This window comes from Centruroides sculpturatus, unplaced genomic scaffold (assembly GCF_000671375.1).
Source record: "Centruroides sculpturatus isolate CEXI.00-Female unplaced genomic scaffold, Cexi_2.0 scaffold752, whole genome shotgun sequence".
In the NCBI taxonomy this organism is placed as follows: Eukaryota; Metazoa; Arthropoda; class Arachnida; order Scorpiones; family Buthidae; genus Centruroides; species Centruroides sculpturatus.
This window is the reverse complement of record NW_019384965.1, coordinates 131,401-153,370: the sequence shown is the minus strand read 5'-3', so window position 1 is coordinate 153,370 and position 21,970 is coordinate 131,401. Positions and strand designations below refer to the sequence as shown.

The window sequence follows — 21,970 nt, the reverse complement described above, 5'->3', positions numbered from 1 at the left end:
TGACATCATTAGCCCCGACACCCCATGAGTTCCTTGCAAATCATTTGTCAGTCAACTAAAAACCCACATGGCCAATCTGAAACTGTTAGTAACTTCCGCTCATTGCGCACAGAAAATTTTCATTCATCCAGAGCTAAAGGAGTGTACACATGTTTTCTTAAGATTCGATGCAAATCGACCTCCTCTCCGCCAGCCTTACTCGGGCCCATACAAAGTGCTAGAAAAACACGACAAAACACTAGTAATTGACATCCAAGGTCGCAAATCAACCGTCTCCATTGACAGAGTAAAACCAGCGTATATCTTACAGGACGAATCACCCCAGGAATCCATTATCAAACCCATCCAGTCAAGTCTATCGCAGAAACCACTGTCATCAGCAACAGCGAACAACAAAAAACTAGAAACTACCTCTAAAGAAGATCAAACCGTCACGATTAGGTCAGGCCGTCATGTTCATTTTCCTAAAAGACTAGTCACCATAATGTAACGTTAAGCGACTCGTTCAACATCAATTCTATCGATAGTCCCTCACTGGGGGGATACTCTGTGGCGAATGCTGCCCTTCACATCTGTACCCTTAACAGTTGTAAAATACAAGCAATTACCCCCGGGTGTATGAGTCATCACTTCCTGGAATAAATTCGAACTCACCCCACAAAGACCGACGAAAGATAAAGACAACCACAACCCAAAAACTACACTATCAAAGAGGACAAGCAGTAAATATAGAGAAAACACTATGATTTCATCAGCCTGGAACATATTGCTTGATAAAAGCATGAAAAAGAGCTAATTAAGAGGCTACTGCAGGATGGATAGATTACATGGCAGTGATTACTTTGATAGTATGGAGATTATAAGTACTAGAATAAAGTTTGTAAAGTATAATTTAGTCTTTAGTTCAGTCCTGTGTCTGTTGCCTTGTTTATGTCATATTGTATATGTCACAGCTGGATTGTTAATTTAGTTATTTTACAAAGTGCCTAGCCATTTGATTAAATGGCACTGTTTTGTAATCAAGCTAACTAACATTCAATCACTTTACAAAGTGGCTAAATCAAATCCTGCCAGATTGAATGACATTCCATGTTTTATAATATGGCTGGTCAAACAATTGTCTGCTTTACAATGCAGCATTTTCTTTGATTTTCTTCCAGTAGTTCTAAATTATTTAATTAAAATTATAATTATTAAATTTAGCAAGAGATGACTCCTAATGCCTAACTCTAATGCCAAATTATCAATTCATATGTACAATACTTCTAAGAATGTTAAAATTTAAATTTAAAAGAATTGTACTGTATGAATATTTGATCTTGAAGGTGGCTACTCAGATAGCCAAAAATTTTTGATAAATAAAAAATTATTTCTGGAACAAGCTAGAATTCTAGATTTATACTTTACTCCAGTTTAAGAAACTTATTAAATTAACCAATGTATTATGAAGACTCTCACATAAACGTCAAATTTCCAGCAAAACACCCAAATTCAACATTCAAACGTTTTCAGCTACTCGTTAATCGGCCTTCATCAGGAAAAGTCAAAACAAAAATAATTGTTCTATTTATAGAATGAAGCCCTAAATCATTTTCATTTCAAAATATAAAATAATATATTTTTAAACATTAATGTTCAGCAGGATGTTAAACATTAATGTTCAGCATTAATGTTTTTTGTAGGGAAATCATTCATTATATGATACATAAATTTGATTCTCACACGGTTTGGATTCATACTTAGCTAATAGATATAACATGCTTTCTTATATGGTGCATCACACAAGAGACTCATTGTGCTAAGACCTGATAACAGTTGGAGAGGAATTCTGTTGGACATACCATTTTATATTTTAAAATGAAGATTTAGGGCTCTGTATTACGCTTCTTGTCTAGTCTTGTATTCAATTTTACGAGCTTTATGGTGGCTTTTCTTTTCCTCTAGACTTATTACACATAAATTAGAAACAGGACAATCTTTAAAATATCACATTTTTATTTCCTAGAGTATGCATTTTGGACTTCAAGTCCTTTTTCAACTCTTTGTGATGTAACTGTTTAGGAAATAATGTATACAAGTTAACATAATGCAAAAATGCAGTGCAAAAATTTTATGTTAACTAGTATGCTTTATTTCCTAAACAGTTACATCACAAAGAGTTGAAAAGGGACCCGAAGTCTGAAATGCATACTCTAGGAAATAAAAATGTGATTTTTCTAAAGATTATCCTGTTTCTAATTGATGGTGTAATAAGTCTAGTGGAAAAGAAAAGCCATCATAGAACTCGTAAAAGTGAAGATTTAGGACTTCACAACATGTGTGAAAATTATGCTGTTTTTGCATTTTGGATGCTTGACAACTCAAAAACTGTCCATTTTCTGACTTTGTGCCCTGTAGAGACTTTTGATCAAGACCACTAGAACTACAGCATATCAAAGATTCACAAACAATCAAGAACCTTTAAAATCCAGTAACAAAATTTTAATAAAAACATCTAACTTGACCATGGTCTGCTTCAAGTTTTTAAACCAACAAAATTCCAGATTGGAATGCATAGAACAAAAATTCATTGGATCTTGATAGGAAATCCTGGTTTTTGCATAACACGAATCTTTTATCTTTGCCTGCTACCAACAAATTTAAATGATTGCTTGTAAGATATGATTTAACTACCCGAACAGTTTGTGCATTTGATTTGCTGGATTTCGAACTTCGTTTTGATGCTATGTTGGTTGTTGCAGAAAGCTTCAATTTAAGTTGCAATTCTGGACAGCAGGTGTTCTTTATAGCAGCAATGGTAGGAGGAATGAGTTGTGCATAATCAAACATTGGAGTAGGTATATGTTTCGGACCTCGTGATATTATTTGATGAATATTTGCTGGTACATTTGCATTTGCAAAATTATAATATGGAATTTCAATACTTTTACTTCGTTTTTGGCAGGACGTTTTCCATAACCAATAATATTTACTATTCAATTTCTTCTTGACTTCTCGTGCATTTTTGTTGGCAATATATCTTATTTTGTCCAGTTGTTGGTACAGAATTGACGGATCACACTGCTTGTCGAAAAAAGAGATGGGTCAGATACATCTTATCTTCTTCTTCCGATATCATTCTGCATTTATTCTTAATAAGTCTTGCTAGGAGACTTCGTTCCATTCGAGGTAATAGCGTTCGAACTTCTATTGGAAACGCTTTGTATTTAAAAGAAATGTACTTGGGAATGAGTCCGTTCTTTCGACATTTTAGTAAAAACCAATGATGCTTTTTGTCTCAACCATGACGTTCCGGTATCCAATAAAGCAAAGAAGTGTTTTTTAGTTTCCAAAAACGTCTTTTCTGTCCTGCCAAAAACAAAGTAAAAGTATTGAAATTCCATATTATAATTTTGCAAATGCAAATGTACCAGCAAATATTCATCAAATAATATCACGAGGTCCGAAACATATACCTACTCCAATGTTTGATTATGCACAACTCATTCCTCCTACCATTGCTGCTATAAAGAACACCTGCTGTCCAGAATTGCAACCTAAATTGAAGCTTTCTGCAACAACCAACATAGCATCAAAACGAAGTTCGAAATCCAGCAAATCAAATGCACAAACTGTTCGGGTAGTTAAATCATATCTTACAAGCAATCATTTAAATTTGTTGGTAGCAGACAAAGATAAAAGATTTGTGTTATGCAAAAACCAGGATTTCCTATCAAGATCCAATGAATTCCTTCAACAGTCTGAATCAATTATAGAACAAAAATATTTTGAAATATTATTTTTAAAATTTGGAACAACACTGTTTAATTTTTATATATGTTAATATATAAAAATTATTTTTATATANAAAATTTTAAAATATAAATTAATAGTAAATAAAAATTAATTTATGTCAGCATTGCCATGTTTTTCATAAAAGTACTGTCATGCATATGATATAGTGTTACTATCTTTAAAGTTAATACATTTGCCAGTCAGGCTAGCCTTATATGTTTCTAAGGCTTTAAGGTCCTAATATGATCCATTTGGAAGGTTTGCTGGGTTAGCATTATATATTTTAAAATTTTATATTTTGCACCATTTAATTTTTATATATATGTTATGTGTTGTTCCAAATTTTAAAAATAATATTTCAAAATATTTTTGTTCTATGCATTCCAATTTGGAAATTTGTTGGTTTAAAAATCTGAAGCAGACCTTTGTCAAGATCAAAAACGTTCATTAGATGTTTTTATTAAAATTTTGTTACTAGATTTTAAAGGTTCTTGATTGTGATTTGTTCCAGTAATTTGGTAAAAAGCTAATTTTAATTAAAGATTCAGCCAAAACCATCATGATCCATTTTCCATAAGGTTGTGCAGGATCCTTTATATTAATTGTTGAGTTTCAATTCACTTTTAAGAAAATAAATTTTTAATTCTATGGCTCAGCTTAAAATTAACAGGTTTTATTTTTGATGAGCTACAGTTTGTATATTTATTACTAAGATTACATTAACATACATAATACATCCAAACTCCAGCAGTAATTTGAACTATTTACACTGTAAAACAAATTTTTTCAAAGATCTTTATGTCTTCATCTTCAGGTTCTTCTTTAAGATCGAAAAAATTACTCTGCAAGATCACACATTATTAATACTGACCAACCAATCATAACATGTAAGTGCTGAATTTTAAAGTTTTCAACATGTACAGTAACATTCATTTTTAGAAATTAAAAAACATTTTCTACAAGCATCATTCTATGATAGGCACAAGCATTGTTCTATATTTGAAAGACTTTTAGAACCTGAAGATGGAGACATAATATATCTGAAAATGTTTGTTCTACAGTGTAAATATTTCACATTACTGCTATCAACTTATGTAATACTCCCAAATGATGTATTATATACCTTGATAGTTTCTCCAGTTAAAAGTAGTAATATTTAAAGTAAGATTATATTATAAGAAAGTATAATTTTTAGCTTTATATTTTGCATCCTATGTTGTTATAAATATTTAATTTAAAATTAATATTATTTTACAGCTATTTATCGTTTCACTATTTTGTTCTTCAACTGTCTATTGACTTTTGGCTCCTATTTTTGTTTTGATATGCCAAGTGTGTTACAAAAACAGTTTCAAACAGTAAGTTATTTTTATTCAAAATTAAATGTAAGCTTTCATAGATAAAAGTTAAAAAATTACATAACTTTAAAAAATGTATTATATATCAATATATTTGTGGTAAACTGTTTGGAAAGTATAAAATCTGTAAAAATAAGTTTTTTGATTTTTTTTAATAAATAGCCCATTAAAAAATGTACTTTACTTTTTAAAGCTTTCATAAAATCACTAAACATAGAGTAATAAATTTATTTTAAATCTCATTATACTTTTAGATAATTTTATTGCATACATAATCTTTTTAAAAAACTAAGACAAGATAATGAATTTATTTTAAATTATGTGTGATGTAATATATTGTTATATATTTAATGAATCTTTGTCAACACTAAACCATGAAAACACTAAACCAGGAGACATTCTGCAGTATATTTGTGTATAGGCCTAATTATATAAATCAGAATGGTACTAGAAATTATGCACAAAATTATGGTACCATAATTTTGTGCATGTATTTTGTAGAAAATTGAAGAATGCAAATTAAACCTTATGAAAATATTTCAAAAGCTGGAACTTTTACACAACAAGGAATGAATTCTACATACTTTTCCAGCAGGATGATGATTTTTAATTTACATTGTAGAAAATGTTCTCAATCTCATTCAGAGACCTGCATCAGGCTTACACAGAAGAAGTGTAAAATGTAATCTGAGAATTTTAAATTTAGAATGTTTTTGAGTTTGTTTCTATGTTCTAGCATAGGACTTTTTAAAATTATTGACATGTGCTGGTCGGTAGTTGGACTTTCCCTCTCTATTGGCTCAGAAGGTTCCAATTACAAAGAAAATGATACTTGAGATACATTGCACAAGAATTCCTTTAATTTTTTATAGTATTTTTTAAGTCTAAAAATTACATTGACAAAGCTAAGACTGCACTGACCTAGCTTTGTTGATGTATTGCTGTTCCTTTCGACCACATACATATAATGTAATTATTTTACAATAAACATTTTTTACATAAAATATATTTTTAAATATTATCAATGTAATTTAATTGATGATGAACAGAAATAATGTGTGTCTTTTTTTCACTTTAATATTGTTTTCATTTAGAGAGTTATCTACAAATGACTGCCATGCTGTAGATATTATCTCACAGTCCTTACTATTTATACAATTTCTATTAACCGTTGTATCAAAACTTGCCATCTCAAGTGTTAAAATATTGCTTTTTTTGTTTCATTTCTGTTAACGGATCATCATAGATTTACATAAATAACCAAACACAAATATCTGTAATAATCAAGGGCATAGTCAGGATTTTCTCCAGGGAGGCAAAAATAAGATAATGTTTATTAAAAAATGGTTTTATTTGAATGTTTGAAAATGCTAAAGGTAATTAGTTGCAATGCTATTTGAACCTATCTAAATCTTATTTCACACTAGTCTACAGGAGTTCTGGCTAAATCTTGTCAAAATTTCTTTCTCAAATTTATTTTTAGCTTCCAGAATCCTCTTTTTATGCACACTCATCATTCAAAGACTAACAAGCCAATTTTCTGTCATTGTTTCAAGTTTTTACCCTGAGTAAGGTGCCAAAGGATCTTTCGTTAGTGCATGTTGAGCAGGGGTGTGCAAGTGAGATAAGTAGCACCCATTTTATGAATGGGTAGAACAATTGCATTTCTTTAACTAGTGCAGCTAGTTCTATCTCCTTCAGTTTGGCATTTAGCACATTTTTTCCTTTCCATTAGTAGTACCAAAGTTCAGCTTCATTGAGGAAATTATTCAAATTGTAGTAACTAGAAATAATTATAGTTTTTTAAAAAAAATCCTCATATGTCATATCAAGCATTACATGAGGGTGCAACGTAAGCAATGAGAATGCAGGCAATTTCTCCTCAGAAAAACACTGTTCCATAGACATTATTAATGAATCTATGTACAGAATAATTAGTGATCTTCTCCAAAACTCACTAGGAGTCTGTGCTGGTGGATTCGCATGATGTTTCTGATGATTTATGACTCACGGCATATTGAAATCTGTCCCAAGATGCTCGCCGATTGTTTCAGCCTCTGCTATAGCACTTTGATTTTCAACAACTGCATTTCCATGGTGTTTTCTCATGATGTTTGTGATTTTTTTTATGTGATTTGCACATTGAAGTAAGTTCACACTTTTTGACTGAAGAGCATTTACCACCAGTTGCAGGACCAGTTGAATATTTTGCTATGAGACAAACACTAACAATGAATTCTGATTTTGTAGAGGACAATGCATTTGAAAAGCAGCTTTTCTTGTTGCATTGTTATCGTCTGTTGATAGCTTTACAAGTGCCATAATGATATGCACATAATGTTCCTTGAATGTGGCAATACTTTTATATTTTTGAGACCAATGGGCTTCACAGAACAATGGTATATTCGGTATGCATTTTCGACAAAAGGTCAATTCTTGGAAGAATCTTATTATTTCTTTTATTGTGGAGACCGTATTTCATATCACTGCTATTTCTGTTAAGTTGTTTACAACTAAGTTCAGTTTGTGACTAGCACAGTGAAAGTATAACGCTCTTGTATACTTTTCTCAAAGAATTTTCTGGATATCACCATCATTTCCTACCATAGTGGTGTGGTGATATACCATAACTTTATATGTATGTGTTAGTTGTAAGCATAGTATTAAATCCTAGATGTTTTGTTCTTTATTTCCTGTTTCTTGACCTTTCAATTCTTGGCACTCCCTATGGGTGGGGCAACACCATTCCAGGAAGTATGTGAGAAGACAATGAGAAGTGGGCCCTGCGACAATGTAAGGGGGATAAGGTTCATTTCTTGGTGAGGAGTTCAAAGTGAGCAGACTGTAAGTGAAGAAGGTCTGAACTGTCCACTTAACTGGAATAAGTATGTTATCATTTTCAAAATTGGAAAGAAGGAACTTAAGTGTGTTAAGAAAGATCTGAATAAATCCCTTGGATATATTGAAAATTTACCATCTAGGATCAACAATATATATATATATATACTAGAAGGCAACCTGAAAATGTTCTCCCCCACCATAGAACATAGAAGACACAGTATTCTGGGTACCCTCTATAACAGCGCTGTCCAACTTATCATAGCTCACGGGCCATATTTTCTTCACCAAATATTTCGGGGGGCCAAGAAGGTTGGTGATGGCTAATTGGTCGGTTGGGAATCACGCTACATGACATTTGCATAGTGCTACGGTTCAGTAAGCACTAATTGGTCAGCGAGTCCGATGTTGACGCTATAAAAAGGCGACAGTTCGACACACCGGATATACGTCACTCTCGTCTAAGTTCGACTTGGGAAGTTTTTTGTTCAATAATAAATGTGAATTCTTCTTCCTGGAAAAAATAAGACCTAGCGCATTTTTCAGAGCAAAAATTAATATAAGACACTGTCTTATTTTCGGGTAAACACTTTAGTAAAATAATTTTATTATTAATAATAATAATTTAGTAACATAAATTTATTCATAGTAAAATGTACTCGCGGGCCGTAAAAATTATTTGGCGGGCCGCCAGTTGGACAGCGCTGCTCTATAATTTTCTATCCACATCCTTAAATATCTGTATTATTTTGTGTCTTTCCCTTTCTCTATAGTTTGTAAATTAGGTTTAAGTATTAGTTATAATATCTCGGGAAATACTCTAAAAGCATCTATTGTCGCAAAATCTTGTCCCTATTGTGTAGCACCACGTGCCATGTGCAATTGTTTCTAGTGTACATATATGTGAGATGGAGCTGGGATCTGGAAAGAATCCTGCATGATCTTTTAACTAGTGTAGAAGGTGTTTAATCTTGTGAATAAATTTTTTTTTTATATTTGTGTTTCCTGTCCTTTCATTGGCCCATGCTCACTCATCATAATCTAACAGTGGAACACTCATTGTATCTTTGTCCAACGCACTTTCCTGGATCAAGGCCTACCTTTTCTACAAAGTTGTTAATTGCAGATGCTACAGATTTTGCATCCATGTCAGTCAACTCTTAGCCAATGGAAAGTTGCTCTTTCCCTGATATGTCACTGCTTTTGTCTGCTAAGATACTGTAAGCACATGCTTTCTTTACATCAGTAGTGATGTCATCTCTAATGATGCTGCCACATAGGTCGATTATTTCATTTTGAATCAGTGGTGACATGTAAGTGGCATTTTTTTGCATCTTTTTCTATGTGCTGTTTTAAAATGTGGTCACCAGTGTCAATTTTGAGTTTGATCAAGTCTTCAAAAACACCTTCATGATGTTCTTTGCACCTCAAAGGTAGGTCATGTGTACCACAAAACATCACAGTCAAAATTATAGATGCAACAATTTTCTTGTTGGCTTCTTTTTGGTTGGTGGACAGAAATCAGCTGTACTGTACATCAACGGGTATAGTTTCAACAAAATATTTTGCTGCTGTGGCCACCGATTTGTGCCACTGAGATGATGTGTGAGATTTTGTGAATTTGTGCATGTTTTTATAGTGAGTAAAAGGTCTCACTATGAAAGAACCCAAAACACCATGCACATAAGTTGGTGGAAACAACGCACAGTAAATACACAATACGCCTTTTAATTTCTTGGAATACGTCAGCCAACACCATCAAGGAGCATAATCTGCCAACCAGCTGTATTTTTAATTGCACAGCATCCTTAGCAAAGTCATAACTTAGAGTTAGTGACCAATAGTTTTTTAAAACTTCTGTTTTTTGAGATGAGGTCATACTAAATGAACGTCCAAGCCAGTGAACCACATCATTATCAAAATATGTTTAATCCTGTGCAAGTATATGCATATATGTGCAAGTTTTTAAATGTTAAAAATAATTTTAAGGTAAACAATGAAGGCAGGTTGTCATTTCAAAATTATAAAACTTGTTTTTTGTTAACTATTTGGACCCTCTATTGAGTACATGTCAAAGGAAATAAAAGGTGGGGTGCTGATGTCATTGATGGTGTTGGATCTATATAAACCAGACCTGTTTTAGTGCTTGCTTCTGCATTATTTCAGTTATTCTGCTAATCCAAACAGGGCTTGATCTCAATTAGTTTGGACTAGTGGGACTCTACTTCAGTACCATCTAAATTACAATAATTTATAATTTTTTGCACTTTGTTTTCATTTTTAGACTAGTTCATTAACACCTCACTGAAGTGTAAAAAGTAATTGTGTGGGGGTCTGAAAGAATTAAAATAGTTTAAAAAGAAATTTTATCAATGTTAAATTATTAGTTCTCAAATTTATAATTTTGCCTATTGTAGCATTTTTAGTCACAAAATGTTTTAAAATTTAAATATGCCAATTGATACTATACTAGGAAGTTGGTTCAATCTGCTTTATTGTGTTTTACAATGACTTGTTGATACACATCATTGTTACAATAACATTAAGTAACATTAAATGATAATGGTGAATTAATGGAGAATGTTTTTCTTGTGCTGAAACCTTCTCAAGTTGAAATGTACTAGACAGTTATTCAGATTATAGTTTGGTTATTACAAAACACCTTTCTCACTTTTTCTAGCAAATTTTAATTAAATGAATTAACATTTTCAACTATCTTAAAAGTCCTTCCTTGGAAGGCTATTTAAGATAGCTGAAAATGTTAGTTTGTTTAATTAAAATTTGCTAGAAAAAGTGAGAAAGGTGTTTTGTAATAATATATAGAAGTTCTAGCTTAGCACACAGAATTATAGTTTGACTAACTATTAGTAATTTATATGGTATAAAATAATTTTTTTTAAAGCTGGGTGGTTAGACAATTATTGAAATAAATTTAAATTAAATAAAGTTAAATAAAAGTTAATTTTATTTAACTTTTATTTAATAATTATTAAATTTAATTCAAAATATTAATTTAAAGTAAAAACTTAAACTGGAAATATTTACTATATCAACAAAATAACTTTTTTTATTCCAAAGGCTAAATAACAGATGTGACAAATGTTTTCAAGCAGCTTTACCACCACCCTGCTTGACCAACATATTTGGAATGCTTATTCCATAAAATTTGATCAAATTTTAAATTTAAATTATATTTCTAATTTACAAAATTGTTTCAATTAATTGAACCAATTATATATTTTAAATTATTTTTATAGTCAAAAATCAAAGTTAAATTGTGTCATCATAATGACCTTTTTTTGGGGGTTATCATAGAAAGCTTTCTTTGCAGATGGTAGCAAGTCTGCATTATGTATGTTGATACAATCCTTCTCAATTGATGTTTTACATATAGTTAACATATCTCTAAAGATATGTCAAATATATCTTTAATATACCTCTAACATCTTCAAAAACGTTGTCTGCTCCCTGTTGAAACATTTTTTAACTAATGTTGCATCTTTGAGCCTATCTTCAATTTCTGGATCAGAGATGTATGTTGACAATGCTGTGGTTCATTTTTTCTTCTGTAAATCATACTTGTGCTCTTTAATTCTGTTATTAAGTGATCTCCTATGTATACCAAATTTTTTTTTAATCTTTTATCTTCTAATGGAATGTAGTATATAACAGAAACTCTGTATGAATCAATGTCATCTTTATCATTTTGAAGTATCTAGTATATTGTGCTGCAATATTTGTATGCAAGCCTTACTCTGATATTATATGTGATTTCTTCATATATGAATTTAAGTTTTCTATCATAGTCTATGAATATAGTCTATTTTTGGATTTATCTGGTGGGGTTATGTCTGACTAGGGTTGTATATTAGTATTCTCATATTTTTCACTAAACATTTTACAAGACTCTTGGAGTATCATTGCACTAATGCTACTTTCCTTATGTGCTTAATTTCTATCAATGTATCGTTTATATTGATGCAATGTATGGAAGCTTTTATAATTCAATTTTATTATTTTGTACATAAATGGATCATTTGAATGAGACAGTACAAATAACAGAATTTATTGAGGTTTATAGTATATATTAGTTTCTATGCCCCTTCTTTAAACGCATTACAGTAGAGCCTCGATTATCCGACCCCCGATTAACCGACACCTCGGTTAACCGACCGTCCTAGTCGGCAAATTTCAAATGTCTGCTAGTGATGTGGCGCTACAATATTTGGCTATGTCTTGGCTACTTTAATATTATTTTTACGTGTTTTAGCTGGCAACACTCATTCGACTATGAAAGGGAGCCAGTATTTAAACGAGGCTTAATTTTCTAATTTTTAACGATACAATAGCGACGATTATTATTTTAAAAAATTTTTGTTAGGCTTAACATCGATGAAAATTCAACGCGAAGTAGATTAATAGCGATATACTAATATACTAATTACATGGGATATAATAATATACTACACTAATAATGGATTTTTTCATACTTTTCGGTTATCCGATTTTTCAATTATCCGACCAACCCCAGTCCCCAATTGAGTTGGATAATCGAGGCTCTACTGTATTAGGTCTAAGATATTAGTATCTAAAAAATGCATTGTAGTATACAATAGAAAATTTAATTATATGTGTCATAATTCAGATACATTTTAATTCCTATGATCTTTTCAAGTACTTTCCATTGTACTTTTCAAGTACAATGGAAAGTACTTGTACTTGTACAAGAAAGTACAAGTACAAGTATTTTCCATTCTCTCATTCACCAAGTTTATCTATAAGCTTTGACACTCACTGATTTGTTAAAGGAGCTCAATTTCATCAAAAGTGTAGTGAGGTCATTTGGCTTCTCATGTTGGCTAATTCATAATTTCAGTTCCAAAATTATCAGTAAGATTAGTTTACCAGAGAAAACCAAAGACAAGCCAAATGAGACAAAAGCAGCCAATAATCTTAAAATAATGATAGTGAACTCCACTCAGTTACTATGTAAATACCTAAGGAACCAAATATTGAATTTAATTCATTCCAGGAGGTCATTTAAACTCTGAATCATTTGAAGTCCAAATCAATTTTGATAAACTTAAAACAGCAAATACATAAATTTAAAATAAAAATAACATAATTAAATGCCCTAATAATAAATTAAAACATAAAAGTAATAAATATGTGAATACTATATAATAAAACAAAAATTGCATTTATTAATGTGCATCATGGACTTCAGCATTGTTGTGGAGAAATCATGGCTCATCGAGATTAATCAGAATCTGGACCAATGGGCAATGTTTCATGTTCCGTTAGATTTGAATGGGTGGCGGACCCGGCAGAAAGCTATGAAACAGCGAGAAAGCTGATTGGTTGACTGCTAGCCCATCGTAGCACATATATAGATCAGTTTAGGTGGGAAAGTTTGAGTTTGTTGTGGTTTCATAAGAAGTTTCTCTTGCTGAAGAAAAGGAATTATCATCTGTTTTTCGTTATCTCCGGACGAACAAGTATCTTCGTCTAGTCATTGACAAGTGGTAATTCCTGGAAGTGCCATCTCATCGTAAGGTGACTTTCTTGAATGGACTTTTATGGGATAAGAACATTTGTCAAGCATCAGCACTCTGGTTACAGATGCCATTTAAAGAACATTTTAATTTATTATCAATTTGACTAGCATTTTAACAAATTTGTGATTTAATTGTAACAATTGTGAAATTTAATATATTATAGATAATGTGAGATTTTATTTTTTGTTTAAAATCTTACTTAAACTGTTTACAGCTTGATTTTATCAAACAAAATATGATGTCTTCAGATAGAATGCTTATCAGACTCATTATATTTTATGAGTTTTGAAAAGGATATAATGCTGTACAAATGTAAAAAAAGAAAACTGTAATGTGTAGGGGAAGATGCTCCTAAACTTTGAACATATCAAATGTGATTTAAAAAGTTTACTTCAGAAAATTTTGAACTGAAGGATACTAAATGTGCAGGATGCCAAAAAGCTGTCAACAAAAAAAACCTGCAGAAAGAAATTGTTAAAAATCAATGAATAACACACAATACAGTATATATATAACCAAACACACCAAAAATAAAGTGAAAAAAAGCACTAAAATCATACAAACATGTGAGAATAAGAGATGACTCACCTAACAGACTGCATTTATGCTTAGAGTGTATTTTTTCACTGCATATGCAGTTCAAACTTCAAAACATTGTTCAAATTCCAAGGTGAGTTTTTGTTAAACTTTGCATTTGAACTCTGAAAGCATTAAAAGATAGAGTTGTTTGAAATACAAAGCACCAAGGTACTTTTTTTTATATGTACTTATAATAAACTTACAATGTAATAGATAAATGATATAATTAGCTGAGAAGACTACTTTATTCAGAGATACTTCAATATATTGTTTTCCTTACAACACACAAATCAAATGCTTTCAGAACTGTGCTTCATTCTTTATCTTAAAATTACAAAATTTTTAATTTCTCTACAAACTTTATACATTAAATTTCTTTAAATTTGCCATTACCATCAGTTCTGAAATCAAACACCCACATAAAAAAAGAACACACTTAAGATTTGAACATACTTGAAAAAGCCCACATTAACTTGCTCTGTCCCAAAAAACAGGTTAACTAAATTAACATCAGAGTTTTCAAAGAAAGAAACAGATAAACTAAAAGAGTCAGGTATGATCTGAAATATTACATAGGGCAGACTAAGCATTAGTTGATAAAATGATTGTCAGAGCAGATGGTGGCAATGAGATAAAAAATTAATAATTCAGTATAGTTTCATCTTTGTTGGGAAAATAATTGTAATATTGATATAAATAACAAAAATTCTTATAAGGAGAAAATATTATGAAAAGAAGAATTATAGAACACTATGCAATCATAAATACCAGCATGAGTGTAGATGCATACTGGGATAATGTAGTTAGGGGGTATAAATACATCTTCATGCAAGATAGTTTGTTATCAAAATCATGTTTGTGATGCAAACAATGCTATGAATTATGATGTCATATCCAGTAGAGAGGCCCTGTTATAGTCAGGGCAATTGCATTTGGAAGTAATATTAAAATTAATAAAGATTGTTCCTTGTAGGAGAAAGTTGTAGTTTATTTAAATATTTAGTTTTAAACAATTCTCCTCGAAAAATTGGTAATGATAGAGAATAATAATTTCTCATTGTTTATTTTGAGAAGTTATTTTAGACTTTGAGTTTTTAAAATGTAACATTTTTAACTTGTAAAACAACTGATCCTATTAAATTTTACAAATATTCCTTATCCTTTGTCTTATTGAGCTTTAAGACAATGGATTAACCCAGGGATGGCCAACAGCTTTTGCCCCCGGGCTGGATTGGAAAGAAAACTTTTTCCACGGACCGAACCAGAGATTGCCCTAGGAAGATTTTGAGGTGGTGCGAGATCTCATTGTGGTGTCACCTCATAGAGACTGAATTTTAGATAGAGATTACAGATACATTTCTCATATTATCATGCTTTATCAACACTGTATGCTGTACTTAAGAGATTTGTAATGAAGGGTTAACTCTAAACGCACGGTGAGTTGTTGACCTTTTTTTTTTTTTTTAGGCGTCAGAATTTTTCATCGACCTATTTTGAAAGATTGATCACAGGCCACATAAATTCGTTAGATGGACTGGATCTGGCCCGCGGGCTGTATGTTGGCCATGCCTGGATTAACCCAATCATGTGTGACCAGCATTTTACACCTATCACTCATTTTTACCATCCTTCTGCTTAGCTGTTGTTATTTTCTGCTTACACACACATATATATATATTAGTATATAACAAATTTGTTCTTCCTCCTCCTCAAGTGTGTGCTACACAATTGAATAGTGAGTGTGCTTGTTATTTCTAGACCAGTAGTTTTCTGTTTTCATGAGTTTAAAATTTTGAGCAGTTTGAGAGACTGTCCTAAATTTCTGAGTGTAACATACATTTTTTCATACCTGAAATCACTTTTCTTCCTGAAATTTTTAAATCAGTTTAATATGAGGAATTCAGATTCTGAGGAATATCTTTTTGAGTAGTGTGAAGCATCTTTTATGGGTATAAGAGATGTATTGATAGAAAGTAATTGTAAGAATGATGATAAAGGCCAATCATCATCTCATAATACTGATAAGTGAAATAAGTGAACATGAATTTATTAGAGAATCAGTAATGGTTAATAAATATTTCTGTAATATATTTAATTTTTCAAACTTGTCTTATAATATAAAAGATAGCTTTGAAACATCAACTGAAATTTATCAAAAAAAATTATATATATATGCCATAGCTGTTACCCGCAACTTCGCCCGCGGTAGTTTTGCAAGCAAACCCCATTTATATTCAGTATTTCAACAATCATAGTAATTGTTATATAACACCTACTGCTGAAAATAATGAGAATTGCCGAAAATCAAACTAACTATTTTCAGTTTGATCAATCGTTCTATAATCGAACCAATATGCAATAACAAATTCAAATTTAAAATGGTTCGAATATTTGGTTAAAAAATCAAAAATGTATAAAAATCTGAAATGTTATCAATTTAATACACCTAAGTACTCAATGAAGACTAAACGTAGTTGAAAACAAAAAATCGCATCTAAAATAGTACAGTAGAAGCTGTTTTTCCGGTTAAGCCTACCTCTCCCTCTCCCCCCGCGAGGGAATTTCGAAAAATCCGTTCTTAGTGTGCATTGCCATGGCATACCCTACTAAAAGTCAGATAAAAACAAAAAATCGCAACTAAAATAGCACAGTAGAAGCCGTTTTTCTGGTTAAGCCTTAATCCTCTCCCTCTCCCCCCACGAGGGAATTTCGAAAAATCCCTTCTTAGTGTGCGTTTTTATGACGTACCCTAACTGTGTACCAAATTTCACCTGTTTAGGTTCAGCGGTTTGCTCTGGGTGATGATGAATCAGTGAGTGAGTCAGTCAGTCAGGACAAGCAATTTTATATATTTAGATTTCTTATTAAATGATAAGTGGTTTGTGAGACTACTCAACTGTGTCTATGTCTATGTAACAGATGTAGCACAATTGAAGTTAAGGATTAAGCAGTCATATTTTTTATGCTGTTTTGATGTATTGCTCCTAAAATATTGGAATATACTTTGGAAATGTAATCTGTGAAAGATATTTATTCTTCACATACATTACATGAAATAACCTCAGTTTTATCCAATAATTGGATAAAAATGGGTTATTAATTAAGATTGTTCTATTGGATTTTGATTAATATTAGATTATGCTAATGAATAATGTGAATATAATTTATTTTGAACTTTAAGTGATCATTTTAATGTCCTTTTGTGTAGTCCTTAAGATTATAAAACTTTTTATTAGCTTATTTTTAAATTTGTTATCTAAAATAATTTATTACATTATTAAAATTTTAGGATTATCATTGTAATATGTCTAAAATAAACACTACCCATGAAAATTATACATGCTGTGAAGACTGTCTAGATATGGCACCTGATGATTATAATCTTTTATATGCAGTGTATGCTTGGACGTAAGTAAGAGAAATAGTTTTTTAAATATGTTTCAAAGTTTAGTTTTGGATTTTTAAAAATATCATTTTTTTATTATTTTAATTGTTGCCATTGACCTGTTACATTTATTAGAATTTCTTTTATATTGTTTTTCTTGGAGTAGTTAGTAATCATAAGTCATAGACGATTTTAGCTATTGTATTCAAAATAAATAAATAAATATTCCAGGTTATAGATAGTCCAAATATCTAAATGATAATTAACACCAGAGTTATTGGATTAGATTATATATTTTATTAATTAATTTGGTTTAATGAATTTTAAAAATTTCACATGGCAAGTTAGACATTTTAGATAAGTAGTTTTATAGTTAAGAATCATGATCTAACAATAAAATTAATATTGGTACATTATTAATATTAATCTTTATTTCTAATTTAAACAGAAATGGTATATTTGTGATTTAATTTTGTCTTGATAAAATTAATAATTAAACTGAAATTAGCTTTAAAAATTCTTTGAGCTTGGATTAGAAATTGAGTTTGTACTCCTTGTCTCTCTATAATGATATACAGGATATCTGATCATTATTGTGTTTTATTAATATTAGCAAATAAACTCCCATAATGATTCATTGTTTATTATTATAATATAATAAACAAAAATGTTTAGTAACTAATAAATTTTTTAAAAAGAATATTGAAGATAAAGTCTGTTTAAAACAGAATCACCACTCATTCACTTTCAATGTTCTGGAATACAAATACCAGTGCCTATTATTATTTATTTAACAAACTTTATTTCCAGTAGATGTAAAACTTTACCATCCCCAAGTGGCAAGGACGGAAGGAAAGATGTCTGTGGTATTGCCAGTTCCGATTTTTAAACTTGTGGTTTTAATTGTATGTTTTTTCTGTGTTTTTAAAGGAAGTTTTAATTTTGATGGCTAAGTAGCCTACAAAGGAAGGTCTGTCATCAAACGTTTGTATTCCAGAACATTGAAAATGAATAAATGATGGTTCCTTTTTAAACAGACTTTATCTTCAATATTCTTTTTAAATATAATTGCCATCCAACAGAATTCTACAACTGTAATAAATTTTTGCTATTATGCAACTACCATCCTTTATATTGGATTGAAGCTGTTACAATTGAATAATAATTTAATTATATAGCTTAAAGCAACATAAAAAGTGATAATTATATATACAGTAAGACCCTGCTTAACACTGATTCGATATAAAGCAGTCGGCTGGAATCCTAAAAACAGCTCAAAATTTACACCAATTTAAATTATCGCGGCATTTCATTGATTCGTATATAGTATGATTATTTGTGAACACAAACCAATCAGCAAAAGGTGACAAAAAATGTACTTTCTTTAAATCTATGTTTGTGCAATTTTGGAAAAAATATAACATCATGGATGCCATAGGCAATATCGGCTTTGCTTGGCAAGAATTAAGTGATAAATGCATGAAGTGTGGAAGAAGTTTTGGCTGAAGGTATCCAAGAATTCTCAATGAGAAGAGCCTATCACTGTATTGTTAGGTTGATCAAACTCAACCTAATTGATACAGCAGGACTAGGAGATGTAGACGAGCAGGATATTGAAGAGTTACTGCAGGTTTCTGGTGAGAGCCTTACCAACAACGACCTTCAAGAATTGGCAGAACATGGAATTCATGTAGAACTGGAAAATAGAGATTCTGAAAATGAAGAACCCAAAAAATTTTTCTACAGATTTCCTAGTAAAAGTTTGATAATAATAACCGAAATCGTTGATCAAATTATAGCGAATGATTCAAATTTTGAAAGGAGTGCAAAAGCAAAAGAAGGCATTTTGGATGTGATCTTCTGCTACTGACATTTGCTCAAGGAAAGAAAAAAGCTACAAATGAAACTTCATGACTTTTCTGAAATTCTTGTTTTGTTTGCAATAAAGTCAGGATCTTCATCACAAAAAATGAACTTTACATTTTTGTGTGCATATGTTTGTGTTATTTAACATATATTATTCTACAAATTAATATAAAAATAACTTAAAATTAAAGTAAAATTTGTTTATTTTTGGTTGCTTGTTCCCCTATCACTATTTACTCTATGTTAAAATGACCTTGTTTAACGCTGTTTTGCCTAGCGCTTTGTTGTCTAGGAACACATCCTCCACATTAAGTGGGGTCTTACTGTATGTATATATATATATATATACAGTCGACCCCCTATAACACGGTAGATACATTCCTGTTTTTATTAATCCAGCTTCTAGGAGTCCAGCCAATCACAGCCCAGCATGTATGCAGTTTACAGACTACGGCTTTTTGAAAGGTTTCTTCCATAAAATTAATCGATTCTAGACTAATTCGACTCAACATTTCCAAAACATGTATAATTTTTTGGGAATAATCCGTATAAACTACGCTATAAACAAAAAATTGTAAGATTACTTACTGAGTGTGCACCGTTCGACTACGCCATTGCTTAAGCTTGTTTTCGTCGTGGAGATTGTTATCGAATGGCGCTCGCATGCTTCCTGATAAATTATATTTTTGCTAAAAATTCGATGAACTTTAGAGACATCATTAATATAAATATAATTTTTATGGACGTTAAATAATAAATGGTTTTTGGTAGGTCCGCTGCTCATTTAAACTCAACGGTTTGTGCAATCCNAGAATGAAATCTTAAGAAATAAAAACAAAAATATAATTTTGTAATATATGAATATTATATTAACAACATTGTTTTTATTCATTTTATAAGTTTAGAATTTTATGCATATACCTGGCTCATGCACAAAACTTTTAAAAGAATGGGGTTTAAAAAAATGTTATTTTTTTCATGAAGAAGTTTATTAATTTTCATAATACAAGTACTGTACATACTAAGAGTAACAGTATTAAGAAGGAATTGAACAGGTACAAAATAAATCTGCTATATATAATATACTACTACCACTCAAGACATTCAATCCAGTAGGGAAGATGTGATAAATTGTGCTCTGTGGAATTTTTGTGATTGTGCCAGAAGTGTTAATTGCATTACATCTTTGAGGATACTATTGTAATCTACTCTGGATCCTGGTTTGATTGACATATATATATTGTTACAGTATGCTAATTGGGGAATAGATAATTAATTTTTAATTTTGTAAAATTCAATTGGGTCTAGCGGGGAGCTTAATCTCGGGGGCACCAGGGGGTTAGTTAGAAGTTATATTAGCGAATAAGGTCCTAAAAGTGGTAGCAGTACGTTTACTATTAATTGAATTATAAGGGTTTAAAATTTTACAATAGGGATTAATTGTAAAATTTTAAATTTTGGACGGTTATAATGGACTTTAATGGTCTTCTAACATTCTTTAGTGAATTTTTCAATGGATGTATTGGCTATTCTATATTAATCATTGCAACTACAACTTTAATTTTGACGGTTATGGAATAAATTGTAAAAATAGATTTAACTTAATTCATAGTATAATGGAATGGATTATTTTAATGATGCTTTTTAATAATTTTCGTTACTTTATCGAATTTGAATGTAATATCTTTACTCTTTCGAGTAAACTGTCAGGTTATTAAGTTATTGGACAATATAATAGTAAGTTTTAAATAATATTGGTGTATAATTATTTTACACCAGCACATCTAGGTGGGGTCTAGATGTGTTACATTTCAAAACTGTTAGGATAATAAATGATGAGAGTTGCGGGGGAAACGAGGAGAATGAGGAAGAGAGTCGAGCAAGGGGAGAAGTGAGGCAGGGTGACAGTTGGTGATGACGTGAAAGACAAAAAGGTCAAAAAGACGTCATAAAGGCAAGAACATTTTCTTCCCATCAAGACGGTTACATACATATACAGTTGATCCCCCTGTAACACTGTTGATAATTTCGTTTTATATGAATTCCATGTTGTACGAGTCACTTAGATTTTACAAATATGTGTGCTGGGCTGTGAACGGCTCACGTATTTGTAAAATCTAAGTGACTCGTACAACATGGAATTCATATAAAACGGAATTATCAACAGTGTTATAGGGGGGTCGACTGTATTTTATTAAAGTTAAATTGAACTAAAGAGAGATCTTTACAAAATATAAATTACAATTATATAAATTCTATATAAAATTTATGCTAATATATCAACAGATTTCGAGCCTACAAAATCATTAACGTAATTGTAAAACGCAAATTTTTGATTATGTTTCCGTTACAAGAAAGGATTTTGTATAAATGGCACATAAATAATTTATCGTTCTCTTTGTGCATCGATTGCCTTATTCCGAAATCACAAATACCAAAGTTGGCTTGAGATATTGGCACAAAGTACACAAAAGATCATTTAATTCAACACCTTATTATAATCGATCTGGATACAGAAGAGGGATCAGGCACAAAATGTGCAATTAAGACCTCGTTGAATGCATTAATAATTCTATCAATATCCAAGTCATGCTGTGCCCATCTTTCTAGTA

The 21,970-nt window shown here is 30.9% G+C and overlaps 1 pseudogene; it reads left to right on the top strand.

Annotated features, from left to right (window-relative positions):
- Positions 1-21,970, top strand: part of LOC111632507 — a 95,617-nt pseudogene that overhangs the window by 21,609 nt on the left and 52,038 nt on the right.